The sequence below is a fragment of the Coregonus lavaretus genome (assembly GCF_964263955.1).
Source record: "Coregonus lavaretus genome assembly, chromosome: 6".
Taxonomy (NCBI): Eukaryota; Metazoa; Chordata; class Actinopteri; order Salmoniformes; family Salmonidae; genus Coregonus; species Coregonus lavaretus.
The window spans coordinates 34373190-34388260 of NC_139993.1; the positions used below are offsets into that span (position 1 = coordinate 34373190).

At 43.8% G+C, this 15071-nt stretch overlaps 1 protein-coding gene across 1 annotated transcript in view; it reads right to left on the bottom strand.

The window, feature by feature from the left end:
* sbno2b (strawberry notch homolog 2b) overlaps nt 1-10991 on the bottom strand; it is a 128809-nt gene extending 117818 nt beyond the window's left edge. Inside the window, exon 1 of the mRNA XM_084163352.1 lies at nt 10832-10991. The gene's annotated coding sequence lies outside the window, so the exon portion shown is untranslated. The remainder of the gene's footprint in view (nt 1-10831) is intronic.
* Nucleotides 10992-15071: the final 4080 nt, after the last annotated feature.

A 15071-nucleotide genomic window follows, 5' to 3' on the forward strand; every position in this document is an offset into this window, starting at 1 on the left:
AAAGATTTTCTATGGGGTTGAGATCTGGAGACTGGCTAGGCCACTCCAGGACCTTGAAATGCTTCTTACGAAGCCACTCCTTCGTTGCCCGGGCGGTGTGTTTGGGATCATTGTCATGCTGAAAGACCCAGCCACGTTTCATCTTCAATGCCCTTGCTGACGGAAGGAGGTTTTCACTCAAAATCTCACGATACATAGCCCCATTCATTCTTTCCTTTACACGGATCAGTCGTCCTGGTCCCTTTGCAGAAAAACAGCCCCAAAGCATGATGTTTCCACCCCCATGCTTCACAGTAGGTATGGTGTTCTTTGGATGCAACTCAGCATTCTTTGTCCTCCAAACACGACGAGTTGAGTTTTTACCAAAAAGTTATATTTTGGTTTCATCTGACCATATGACATTCTCCCAATCCTCTTCTGGATCATCCAAATACACTCTAGCAAACTTCAGACGGGCCTGGACATGTACTGGCTTAAGCAGGGGGACACGTCTGGCACTGCAGGATTTGAGTCCCTGGCGGCGTAGTGTGTTACTGATGGTAGGCTTTGTTACTTTGGTCCCAGCTCTCTGCAGGTCATTCACTAGGTCCCCCCGTGTGGTTCTGGGATTTTTGCTCACCGTTCTTGTGATCATTTTGACCCCACGGGGTGAGATCTTGCGTGGCGCCCCAGATCTAGGGAGATTATCAGTGGTCTTGTATGTCTTCCATTTCCTAATAATTGCTCCCACAGTTGATTTTTTCAAACCAAGCTGCTTACCTATTGCAGATTTAGTCTTCCCAGCCTGGTGCAGGTCTACAATTTTGTTTCTGGTGTCCTTTGACAGCTCTTTGGTCTTGGCCATAGTGGAGTTTGGAGTGTGACTGTTTGAGGTTGTGGACAGGTGTCTTTTATACTGATAACAAGTTCAAACAGGTGCCATTAATACAGATAACGAGTGGAGGACAGAGGAGCCTCTTAAAGAAGAAGTTACAGGTCTGTGAGAGCCAGAAATCTTGCTTGTTTGTAGGTGACCAAATACTTATTTTCCACCATAATTTGCAAATAAATTCATTAAAAATCCTACAATGTGATTTTCTGGATTTTTCATCAATTTGTCTGTCATAGTTGACGTGTACCTATGATGAAAATTACAGGCCTCTCTCATCTTTTTAAGTGGGAGAACTTGCACAATTGGTGGCTGACTAAATACTTTTTTCCCCCACTGTGCATGTATTACTAGTAAGAAGTAACTTACGCGGTATATTGAATAATTACATTTTTTGTGACCAGAGTCTTTAATCCCAAATATCACAGATGCCCACGGGGGGACACGACTTACATTATATAAAAAATATATATAATGTAAGTCGCTCTGGATAAGAGCGTCTGCTAAATGACTAAAATGTAAATGAAATGTAGATGAGATAAAAATATTCACCTGTTCCTTTAAGGGCGGGAGGTTACCGTGGTAGCACGACTTGAGTCATGTTTGTGCCTGTGAGATTGAGTCTGACTTGTAGAAGCGATGTCTTCTCTTCCCTAGCAGATGAAACTCAAACATAGAAATACAACCTAGCTTGTGAACAAAACAATGTAAAGAGCCAAGAAACACAAGGACAGTCTCACTTCAGTAGACTTTCGTTAAAGTAAATTAGTCCAACTTTTATGCCTGTGCACAGCACTTCTAAAAATGAATCTTTCACTCAGCTCTTCACGTGCGCACAGCCCCCAGCCAGAATGTTGCAGCGCGAGGTGGAATAGGCTATATAGGATTTGTAGTTCTTTAACTTTGTGCGATTAATTTACCAGCTATGAAACATAACAGCTACTGCAGCATTTATTTTACTATGAATGTGTTCATACTTGACTATTTTTATTCAGAAATGCTCACACTGTGGAGCCCTGACCACCCGCCAACGTGGCTGGTGAAATAAACATCTTAACCCCAAATGCCAAAATCTAACCACATTTGGCAGGTGTTAATTTTAGGCCCTGATGCCTACTCTCGCTCACGTCTTGACTTAGGACTGAATAATGTTCAATGAGCAGCTCGTAGAGCGCCCTCTTCAGGTAACCATTGAAAACATAAATAAATGACTGCAAATTACGTATTTGTTCATTCTAATATTGGCGCTTTATCTGTGGAATAAAGACCAATACAAATATTTATGTGAAAGGATAAGATCTAATAAAGCTACTGCGATGCATTGAAGCTTGACAAGGTGAGGCAAGAGTTTAGAGGAATCGGTCACCACCTATGACATTTGGAGTGCTCTGGGGACATGGCTTGGCTGTAGACAGAGGCTGAGGAAGTGTGGCTGGAATGACAAACTACTGAAAGAGATGGGAAAGCTGGGGGTGGACTAAAAGCTGCACAAGATGTCTTGGCTACAAGGCCTATCTCCAAGCCCGCAGACCACTCCCTGCATTCTGTAACTGTACTTACATTATTTTCTTTGGTTTAGACTAGCTAGCATGTGTGGATTTTGCAAGCAGCAACACCTACAAGTCTCTCTATCCCTCACATCCTCCACCCAACTCCAAACACACAACTATCACAATGTTAAGCTTTAGCGCATCTGGTGCCAGTCTGACTGGGTATTTTTGCTTTCAAGATAGCTGCTTCCTACAGTGGACAGCTGTTAAGGGGACTCATCTGGTTTCTGTTCCGCTCTCTTGGGAGCCTCAGACAGAGCCTGACGTGCCCACAGTGATCCATTCCCTTCTCAGACATACACAGATACGCATCTACAGACACGACAGTATTTCAAGATTTCTTGGTGTAATATTATATTCCAAGACTTCATCCTCTAAAAATAAGGGATTGTTGAAGCTGTCACCACAAGGCTAAATACAAAAGTATGTGGACACCCCTTCAAATTAGTGGATTCGGCTATTTCAGCCACACGCGTTGCTGACAGGTGTATAAAATCCAGCACGCAGCCATGCAATCTCCATAGACAAACACTGCCAGTAGAATGGCCTTACTGAAGAGCTCAGTGACTTTCAACAAGTCAGTTTGTCAAATTTCTGCCCTGCTAGAGCTGCCCCGGCCAACTGTAAGTGCTGTTAATGTGAAGTGGAGACGTCTAGGAACAACAATGGCTCAGCCGCGAAGTGATAGGCCACACAAGCTCACAGAACGGGACAGCCGAGTGCTGAAGCGCGTAGAGCGTAAAAATCGCCTGTCCTCAGTTACAATACTTACTACCGAGTTCCAAACTGCCTCTGGAAGCAACTGTTCATCGGGAGCTTCATGAAATGGGTTTCCATGGCTGAGCAGCCGCACACAAGCCTAAGATCACCATGCACAATGCCAAGCGTCGACTGCAGAGGTGTAAAATTCGCTGTCATTGGACTCTGGAGCAGTGGAAACACGTTCTCTGGAGTGATGAATCACGCTTCACCATCTGGTAGTCCGACGGACGAATCTGGGTTTGGCGGATGCCATGAGAACACTACCTGCCCGAATGCAGTGCCAACTGTAAAGTTTGGTGGAGGAGGAATAACAGTTTGGGGCTGTTTTTCATGGTTCGGGCTAGGCCCCTTGGTTCCAGTGAAGGGAAATCTTAACGCTACAGCATACAATTACATTCTAGACGATTCTGTGCTTCCAACTTTGTGGAAGGCCCTTTCCTGTTTCAGCATGACAATGCCCCCATGCACAAAGCAAGGTCCATACAAAAATTGTTTGTCGAGATCGGTGTGGAAGAACTTGACTGGCCTGCACAGAGCGCTGACCCCAACCCCATCGAACACCTTTGTGATTAATTGGAACGCTGACTGCGAGCCAGGCCTAACCTGCCAACATCAGTGCCTGACCTCACTAATGCTTGTGTCTAAATGGAAGGAAGTTCCTGCAGCAATGTTCCAACATCTAGTGGAAAGCCTTCCCAGAAGAGTAGAGGCTGTTATAGCAGCAAAGGGGGGACCAACTCCATATTAATGCCATGAGATGTTCGACGAGCAGGTGTCCACATACTTTTGGTCATGTAGTGTATTACATTTTCTCCTACATAGGAGAGCTCAACCCGAGGTGGGGTTAAAAGTGAGTTGGAGATAATACTCCCAAATCAAACACGAGATAATCTCCTGAGAATGTTCATTCCAATTGGCCCCAAGGGATCCAGCACCAGGGAGAGGAATCATAGAGCGATAAGCTCCTCTTTCACCAAGTCAGAGAGAAGAGAGCACTTATGTCACATACAGTAGCATAACACTAGCCTGGTCCCAGATCTGTATGTGATTAAGACAACTCCCCCAGTGACTGTCGTCACGCAGACGAGTACGCTAAAGCACATATTCAGATCTGAGCGAGTTGACTTAAACCATCCACACAAGATTTACAATTCCCTGCACCAGCAGCACTACACTAATCTTTCTCCATAAATTAACTAATGAAAACAGCCCCGCTCTGCAGTTTTTACACACACATAATGAGAGAATATGAGAAATGGCAGCTAATTTGCAATTATCTATTTCTGTAGGGATTTTTTGACATTTCTGAATGCAAATACTCCTCATGCTATGGATACATTTCCAGGTACTTCATAAATACCTTATTTGTTGTTGGGTGTGTGTTAAATTAGACATCTTAAATTTCACTGCACACAATCTAGGCTAGCTTGGACAATGACACATATGTTATTAATCTTCATCCATCAATGTGGTTGTTAATACTTCCCTCATATTTCCTTCCTGGATCAGTCCCATGTTGAAATTACAATGTTTGCTTTTCAGAGAAGGATGTTGACATACTCCTCAGCTTTCCACAACCTACTGAAAGGCACAGCATTGAGCACGCTCTCCTGCATTTCAATCATCTTCAGAATGGCTCTTATGTAGCCGAGACACACATAGGACATAGCCAACCAGAAAAGGCTCAGTGTCTTGACTGATAAAAACCATGGCTTTGCTGGATCAAGTTCATGTTTAATACATGACCATTACCTAATGAGGGCCAGATTCCAGGAACGGCTGGAATAGTCAAACCCATTACCCAACCCTGACTCCCCTCACTACTACTACCACCCTTTCTCTGCTCCTCCCTCCTCCACTCTACATTTTTCACTCTTGCTCAAATCAGCCCAGAGGTCATAAATGTAATGTATCACTAGCTCCGGCTGGAGGGGAGAGAGTGGTGGTAGCACGAAAAGTATATGTTGGGCTGTTTGGGTGCATTAAATCACAGCATTGCTCGACCCTGCTCTCCATCCCTTCTGTTACTCCTGCCTGCGCTCGACAACAACTGAACCTTGTGCCCTTCCGAGCCCGGCAGAACTGGTGGAGCTGGAGTGCACTTACTGACACAAGGGGGAGGGGAAAGGAGAAGAGAGCACCCCCACTCTGGGGCACAGTGACCGGGAGCAAGGCTGTGGCTCAACTCATTCAGCCTAGCAGCAAGACATCAATGAGCATTATGATTTTGGTTCTAACAGTTTGTATCTTCAATACAAAGAACTCAACATTTTGCATTTATTCTTCATGTAAGATCAATTTCGTCAACACCGCTGTTTCACAGGACATGCCAAAATAAGAACAGTGGAGTAGATTTGTTTTACAATGACATGATGTCAACACGTCGTCATGAAGAGAACCGGTGTCTATTGATCGAGCTCTGGGGTGCACTGCCACCCGAGAAAAGAGGAGAGTGCGGAAGCTTGTGGTTTTCACTCAGTAGGCCTATTCCTGCATGACACTCCAATAGTTAAACAGCCTGTCTGCTGCCATTAAGATCCAGTGGCCATGGGGAACGAGAGAGAGGGGGTTAGACATTCACAACACCAAGGCCAGTGACCACGTCACTGGATAGTCAGGAAGCTTAGCAACACAGCATATTATTCACTTCGCAATCAGTAAATAGCATCACTCACAAGGGGAAATTACTTAATTGGAAAAATAGCCATGGCAACCTGTGTCAAGGTTAGCATTTTCCCTGACTATCCTGCAGACAGCGAAGTGACTGTGGCAATTGTACTCTCCTGGGGAAGAAATTGTGTTAAGTGGCTACAGATTTGTAAGAGAATGGTCATTTGAGTTATTCATGGTCAATTACACTTACTTGTACCTTCAAGGAATACAGAGAAAGGGTAAGATGAGGTTCAATCTCAACTGCCAGCCAGAACTACCAAATGAGCTAAATTCCTTTTATGCTCGCTTCAAGTAATATAACACTGTGCCTTGCGTGAAAGACCCTGTTTTTGACTGGATGACTGTGTGATCTCGCTCTCCGTGACCGATGTGAGGAAAACGTTTAAACAGGTTAACAATCACAAGGCCTCCGGGCCAGAGGGAATACTAGGGTGCGTTCTCGAAGCATGCGCAGACCAGCTGGCAAGTGTCTTCACAGACATTTTCAATATCTCCTTGTCCCAGTCTGTAATCCCAACATGTTTCAAGCTGGCCACCATTGTCCCTGTTCCCAAGAGCTCCAAGGTACCCTGTCTAAATGACTATCGCCCTGCAGCACTCTCATTTGTAATTATGAAGTGCTTTGAAATGCTGGTCATGACAAACACCATCATCCCAAACCCACTCAAATTCACATACCGCCCCAGATCCAAAGATGACGCAATCTCAATTGCACTTCACACTGCCCTCTCCCACCTGGACAAGAGGGGAAATAACTGTGAGAATGTTGTTCATAGACTACAGCTCAGCGTTCAAAACCATAGCCCCCTCCAAGCACATCACCAAGCTAGGGACCCTGGGACTGAACCCCTCCCTCTGGAACTGGATCCTGGACTTTCTGACGGGCTGGCCCCAGGTAGTGAGGGTAGGCAACAACACCTCCGCCACACTGACCCTCAACACGGGGGGCCCTCAGGGGTGTGTGCTTAGTCCTCTCCTGTACTCCCTGTTCACCCGCAACTGGGTGGCCACACACGACTCCAACACCATCATCGAATTTGCTGACGACACGATGGTGGTAGGCCTGATTACCGACGGCGATGTGTCAGCCTACAGGGAGGAGGTCAGAGACTTAGCAGTATGGTGCCAGAACAACAATCTCTCCCTCAACGTCAGTAAGATCAAGGAGCTGATCGTGGACTACAGGAGAAAGAGGGTAGAGCACGCCTCCATCCACATCGACGGAGCTGTTGTGGAGCGGGTCGAGAGATTATGAGTTCCTTGGCGTCCACAATCAATAAGGACTTAATATGGTCCACACTAGGGCTGGGCGATATGGCCTAAAAGTCATATCTATTTTTTTGTTGTTGCAATAATCACTGATCTGGCTTTCAGGTCTGTCTATAAAAATGCAAATGTTTTTTTTTACAAATGTAACCAGAACCATGCATAATGCACATTCACTAATAATGTAGCGGGCATTATAGAAAATTAACACCGGTCTCATAAACAATCTCTCAAGCACACGTGCTAGTGAGTAGCCAGCTAATATTTATATTTCAAGTTTAGCCAACTTGGATGTAGGTATAATTTCACAAGCTCTGAATTCAGCTAACAAGGCAAAACAGTTGAATTGTTATGAACCCAACCTTCTGTCCATCTCCAACTGTTAGCCTGTCCACTTTGTTCAGATGTTGAAATCAAGTGGCCTACCTTATTTCTCAGAATGAGTTGCCAATTCCTTATATAATTGTTTTATGCTTATTGCACATTTATAAAACACAGACTAAACAGCTTGTATAACAATCTTTATTTGACTAAAAGGCTTGAAAAATGGCCAAAGACGCCAGCCACCCAAGCCATAAACTGTTCACTCTGCTACCGTTCGGAAAACGGTACAGGAGCATCGGCTCTCGGGCCAACAGGCTCAGAGACAGCTTCTACCCCCAAGCCATAAGACTGCTAAATAGCCAGATGGTTAATAGTCAATTAACGGTATGCGAAGTATCTGCACTGACTATCTTGCACTGACCCTACGCACACTCACTAGACCAGGGGTCTCCAACCTTTTTGTAGCATGAGAGCTACTTTTATGAAATATGTCGCAAGCTACACATTTTTTAGATAACTTTCAAATAGATACATTCTTCTTTACCCTGCGTCTTGGGTATAAGAGATGCGTTTTCTGTCAATATACCCGGTAAAATAATGGTTAATAAAACAACTCTAAGGGGGCCCCATAAAATATTTATTTGTATTTTCCGGAATTCTGTTCTCTGTTTTATTTTTCCTGGTTTTAGAAGTTGTTGTTTTTACTCTCAATTAGTGTTGAACGGCATACCAGTACCACGTTAATACCACGGTACCAAAACATTTTAGAATACCTTAGTATCGTTTCATATGATACTAGCAACTTTTTCAGCACTACCGTTCTAAAGAATCGGCTGGCGCATGTTATAAAATGTTTAGAAAGTCAGTTTTGTTAATAAATTCAGTTGAATTTTAGCAACAGTCACTAGTCTCTTGTATGCACATGTCCAATAATATCCACTTCACTTTCATGCGCATAGAATACCACTTGTGGCAGCTGTAATCAGACAGCCGCATCCCTTACCAGCCCACACCTCACTCACTTCTCTCCGTCCACTCTTCACAGTCAGTTGATTTATTTTATTTTTTAAATATAATTTAGCCGTGATGGCGAGCGGGATGCAGACCCAGACCCTGATTAGTCTTCTGTTGTTAGATTTGTACATTTGTTACATTGGAGCAGCGCACAAAGCGAGCAATGTCGATACATTGTATCATTTCATCACCTGTTATAACCTAGAGCACAGACCAATCTGAGTAGACTTTGGAAGTTCACTGTAATGCGGCCTCAGTGTCAGAGAGGGAAAATTGAACGCTTCGCGACAGGCATGCTTGCAGCTTTACAACAAAGAAAACGGCTTGTCTCTAGCCTAAACAGCTAAAAAAATATGACCCATATTGCCAGAGATTCACGCACATTTTATATAATTTCACAAACCATGTTGCGGGCCGGTTTAAACTAATCCTGGGTCGCTAATTATTGGTTTGATAACAAACAACATTGTTCAGTCATGTTACTTAGCTAGGTAACAACCTGGTAACTTGACAGTAGGTTTAGGCAGATTTGACTAGTACAGGAAGAAAGGAAAAGGATCTACTCATGAGATGTGCTTCAAAAGGTAGGATTCATATAGGCCTAATGTAAGCCTAAACTATATAAAAAAATAGATATTTCTTGCTGGTGTTCCTTAAATTCTGTTTGGTGCATAACATTTTTAAAGTTGGGAGCGTGAGACAGAGTGTGTGTGAAGAAGGAAGGGAGAGAGTGTGTGTTAACTGAAGAGTAATGAAGGTTTCATGCAGTGTTTTCCCCTTACTGACACAATGACATGCAGATCATTATGCAAGGTGGCACCTTAATTGGGGAGAACGGGCTCGTGGTAATGACTGGAGCGGAGTTTTGGGGTAAAGTCTGTCTACCAACAAAACGGTTATCATTAGAATCGCTAATTGGCTACACTCGGAGTGATAAACAAATGTGCGCACCAAATAGACAGACATAGGCAATATTGCTGGAAATTAATTGGCAGATATTGTGTTAGGTTTGGCTTTTTAAGCCAATAGTGGCTAAACAGGAGTGGGATAATGTCAATGTGGCTTTGATTTGCAAAGTCTAGGTCCAAAAGGCTTCTTAACAGCTTCTACCCCCAAGCCATAAGACTCCTGAACAGCTAATAATGGCTACCCGGACTATTTGCATTGTCCCCCCCCCCACCCCACCCCCTCTTTTACGCTGCTGCTACTCTGTTTATTATCTATGCATAGTCACTTTAACTCTACCCACATGTACATATTACCTCAATGAACGGTGCCCCCGCAAGTATTCAGTATTCAGCTATGTGGCAAATAAAAATTGATTGGATAGTAGTCGGGAGCTTTATGTTTATGACAGTATGCGATGGAACACGTGAAAAAAATGTATGTACTTTCAGAATTGCTTGACGAGCTATTGGTAGCTCGCGATCTACCTGTTGGAGACCCCTGCACTAGACCATATATGCACACACACACAACACTGACACTTCCACACACATACCGACAACACAAACAGGCATACGAGCAACAAACACACATACACACACTTTAACACTCATCATTTGCTGTTGATACTCTGTTCTTTATTTTACTCTTATTACAATATATCCAGATGCCTAGTTACTTTACCCTTCCTTCAGGTAGATACAGTATCTACCTCAAATACCTCTGCACACTGATCTGGTATTCTCTGTATATAGCTCCATTTTTAAAAATAAATAAATAGTGGTATCAATGGCAGGCAGGCAGGCACAATAGCTAACATTTATACAGTTAGGCCTATAAAGTTCCAATAGTTTTACACATAACGTTACTCAGATAAGACTAAACCTGAAGGGGTCAATGCCTCCTCACAGCTGTCCGTGAGCTACAATCCAGGCAAACTAGTGACATATGCATCGCCACTTGCTCTTCCACCTACTCCACTCTCTAGGTTAGCTAACTAAGCAGTGCAAAGACAGATATAGCTAGCTAGCTACCTATAGCCAAGCCAAGGTGCTAGCTAAGCTAGTTAGTACCACAAAGCGTTAGCAATAGTAGCTGGCTAGAGATAACGATAGTAAAACAAATTGAGAACTTTGCGAACCTCAACAAACAAAAACATGGACATTTGACAACATTTCAGCAGCATTAACTATGAAATAAATAGAACTTACACATTCACCAATGTTACCTAGCTAAACAAATTGGTGCTATCAAAGTGCGACGACTTAAGCTAGCCTGACTACCAAGCTAGCTAAAATCAAGCTGCTTGACAAGAAGGCTCGAGCCCGGAATTGATAGCTAACAGTAGCTAACTAGCTAGCTAACGTTAGCTGCCGATGTGTCGCTCGCGCCGTGTTTTAGCTGTATGAAACGCTTAAATTAAACTTACCACGAATGTATTACTTATTCTAAACCCCAGCTCCGTTCGCACTTATGTTTTCAATCGAATTCCTGAGTTAAATGAACCGAAACAAGGAATTTGATCCAACTTATTATTTTCAGTTGTTTTCTTCACTTCCTGATAGACGCTGCCATTTTGAATCGAAAGCAGATATTTCCGCTGCTGTCGTCACACTGTAGGCTACTCTGTGATAGTGGCCTGAGGTTTGTGGATAACAAACAGCATACTTTACCTGCCGAAGTAACTTTGACAATTAAAAACAAAAATATAAATAAGTACAGAAAACACAACGAGAAACATTGTTAACACAATTTAGCCAATTCAAACACTACAGTCCATTGCCTACCTTGGGAACATTCTCAGCTGTTTTGAATAGGGCTTAAAATCAAAGATCATTAACAATAGTGTTTACAACGCCGGCTGCTGGTTAAATTGAGCAATTCATAAAGAATCTTCATTCAAATGTCACTTTTGCTATCAGTTCAAGTCCAGCCATAATAAAAACTCATGTGATTAATGCTTTCACTTTTGTATAGTAATGCTTTCACTTTTGCTATACAAAAGTGAAAGCATTGATCACAGGAGTTTTCATGATGGCTGGACTTGAACTGACCACAGGATAGCTAGATCAGCTTTGTTCTTGTGTGCAGGGCCAGTGGCCACATGCCACTTGTATGACTAGGCTGGGAACAAGGCTTTGGGGTTGCCAGATATGGCTCTCACATCCCCTCCTTTGGGTTCAAATAGACTACACACATCATAGACAGACAATAGTTTTAGACAGACAAAAGTGTTATACCAAGACACATGATTCAACTTCCTTAAAGCAATATCAGAGAGCCACATAAAAAAAGTCCCCTCTGTACCAAATAATCTTGTACAATGTAGCCTCATAGATACATAGATACTATACTGTACATTTAACAGAATTGAATGTTAAACGCCTAGTGCATCACCAGGTGGTAAATTAGTTAAAGGGCAACTCCACCATTTTCCAACCTAATTTTCATTATCTCCAGCACAAAGTGCGCATTTCTAAGTTTAGTAGAAAAAATATGAAGTTAAAAAGTTATATCCGATGACATCATCAAACACTATGGACGCATTCGAGCATCATCACTTTTGTCAAGTCGTGACCAAACCCTCCTCTAACCCGGAAGACGCTGGGCCAATTGTGCGCCGCCCTATGGGACTCCCGCTCACGGCCGGTTGTGATACAGCCCGGGATCAAACCAGGGTCTGTAGTGACGCCTCTAGCACTGTTGGAAAACCATTACAGTGTCCGATCTTCGGCTGTCGCAGATACACCTACCACAACGTCTACTAAGCTAACATATGGAAGTGGCCATACCATGGATCATTTAGCTATTTGATTTAGAATTTTAGGATACAGTACCAGTCAAAAGTTTGGACACACCTACACATTCAAGGGGTTTTCTTTATTTTTACTATGTTCTACCTTGTAGAATAATAGAGAAGACATCAAAACTATGAAATAACACATATGGAATCATGTAGTAACCAAAAAAGTTACTTAGATTTTAGATTCTTCAAAGTAACCACCCTTTGCCTTGATGACAGCTTTGCACACTCTTGGCATTCTCTCAACCAGCTTCATGAGGAATGCTTTTCCAACAGTCTTGAAGGAGTTCCCATATATGCTGAGCACTTGTTGGCTGCTTTTCATTCACTCTGCGGTCCAACTCATCCCAAACCATCTCAATTGGGTTGAGGTCGGGGGATTGTGGAGGTCAGGTCATCTGATGCAGCACTCCATCACTCTTTTTGGTCAAATAGCCCTTACACAGCCTGGAGGTGTGTTTTGGGTCATTGTCCTGTTGAAAAACAAATAATAGTCCCACTAAGCGCAAACCAGATGGGATGCCGTCTCCGCACCACGTGCTCTCACCACTGGTGTCCCCCAGGGCTCAGTTCTAGGCCCTCTCCTATTCTCGCTATACACCAAGTCACTTGGCTCTGTCATATCCTCACATGGCCTCTCCTATCATTGCTACGCAGACGACACACAACTAATCTTCTCCTTTCCCCCTTCTGATAACCAGGTGGCGAATCGCATCTCTGCATGTCTGGCAGACATATCAGTAACTCCGTTGTGTCCTCCTCCCAGAGTGCGAAGAGCCTTGGCGTGACCCTGGACAACACCCTGTCGTTCTCCGCTAACATCAAGGCGGTGACCCGATCCTGTAGGTTCATGCTCTACAACATTCGGAGAGTATGACCCTGCCTTACACAGGAAGCGGCACAGGTCCTAATCCAGGCACTTGTCATCTCCCGTCTGGATTACTGCAACTCGCTGTTGGCTGGGCTCCCTGCCTGTGCCATTAAACCCCTACAACTCATCCAGAATGCCGCAGCCCGTCTGGTGTTCAACCTTCCCAAGTTCTCTCACGTCACCCCGCTCCTCCGCACACTACACTGGCTTCCAGTTGAAGCTCGCATCTGCTACAAGACCATGGTGCTTGCCTACGGAGCTGTGAGGGGAACGGCACCTCCGTACCTTCAGGCTCTGATCAGTCCCTACACCCAAACGAGGGCATTGCGTTCATCCACCTCTGGCCTGCTGGCTCCCCTACCTTTGCTGAAGCACTGTTCCCGCTCAGCCCAGTCAAAACTGTTCGCTGCTCTGGCACCCCAATGGTGGAACAAGCTCCCTCACGACGCCAGGACAGCGGAGTCACTCACCACCTTCCGGAGACATTTGAAACCCCACCTCTTTAAGGAACACCTGGGATAGGATAAAGTAATCCTTCTAACCCCCCCCCCCCCCCCCCCAACCCCCCCCCCCCCCCCCCCCCCCCCCAAAAAATAACAAAAAAAAATTATATTGTAAAGTGGTTATCCCACTGGCTATCAGGTGAATGCACCAATTTGTAAGTCGCTCTGGATAAGAGCGTCTGCTAAATGACGTAAATGTAAATGTAACGTAAATGTAATGCCGTATCGCTGCAGAATGCCCCACTCAGACCACTTACAGAGAGTCCTAGCAAAATTATTTCTTTTGAAATTGTTCTTTACTAAGTAGCTATTTTTGTTTATTTTTAATAATTTTCATTGTAAACAATCAAAGTAAGGTACTTAATTGTTACCCAGAAATGATTTGATATTGAGATAAAAATGGTTGCGTTGGACCTTTAATGCATCATCAATACAGAAATGGAAACCATAATTATCCCACAGTAATAATAACTGTATACAGTGCCTTGCAAAAGTATTCATCCCCCTTGGCATTTTTCCTATTTTGTTGCATTATAACCTGTCATTTAAATTGATTTTTATTTGGATTTCATGTAATGGACATACAGAAAATAGTCCAAATTGGTGAAGTGAAATGAAAAAAATTACTTGTTTCAAAACATTCTAAAAAATAAAGAACGGAAAAGTGGTGCGTGCATATGTATTCACTCCCTTTGCTATGAAGCCCCTAAATAAGATCTGGTGCAACCAATTACCTTCAGAAGTCACATAATTAGTTAAATAAAGTCCACCTGTGTGTCACATGATCTCAGTATATATACACCTGTTCTGAAAGGCCCCAGAGTCTGCAACACCACTAAGCAAGGGGCACCACCAATTAAGCGGCACCATGAAGACCAAGGAGCTCTCCAAACAGGTCAGGGACAAAGTTGTGGAGAAGTAGAGATCAGGGTTGGGTTATAAAGAAATATCAGAAACTTTGAACATCCCACGGAGCACCATTAAATCCATTATTAAAAAATGGAAAGAATATGGCACCACAACAAACCCGCCAAGAGAGGGCCACCCACCAAAACTCACGGACCAGGCAAGGAGGGAATTAATCAGAGGCAACAAGGAGACCAAAGATAACCCTGAAGGAGCTGCAAAGCTCCACAGCGGAGATTGGAGTATCTGTCCATAGGACCACTTTAAGCCGTACACTCCACAGAGCTGGGCTTTACGGAAGAGTGGCCAGAAAAAAGCCATTGCTTAAAGAAACAAATAAGCAAACACGTTTGGTGTTCGCCAAAAGGCATGTGGGAGACTTCCCAAACATATGGAAGAAGGTTCTTTGGTCAGAGGAGACTAAAATTGAGCTTTTGGGGCATCAAGGAAGACGCTATGTCTGGCGCAAACCCAACACCTCTCATCACCCCGAGAACACCATCCCCACAGTGAAGCATGGTGGTGGCAGCAGCATCATGCTGTGGGGATGTTTTTCATCAGCAGGGACTGGGAAACTGGTCAGAAT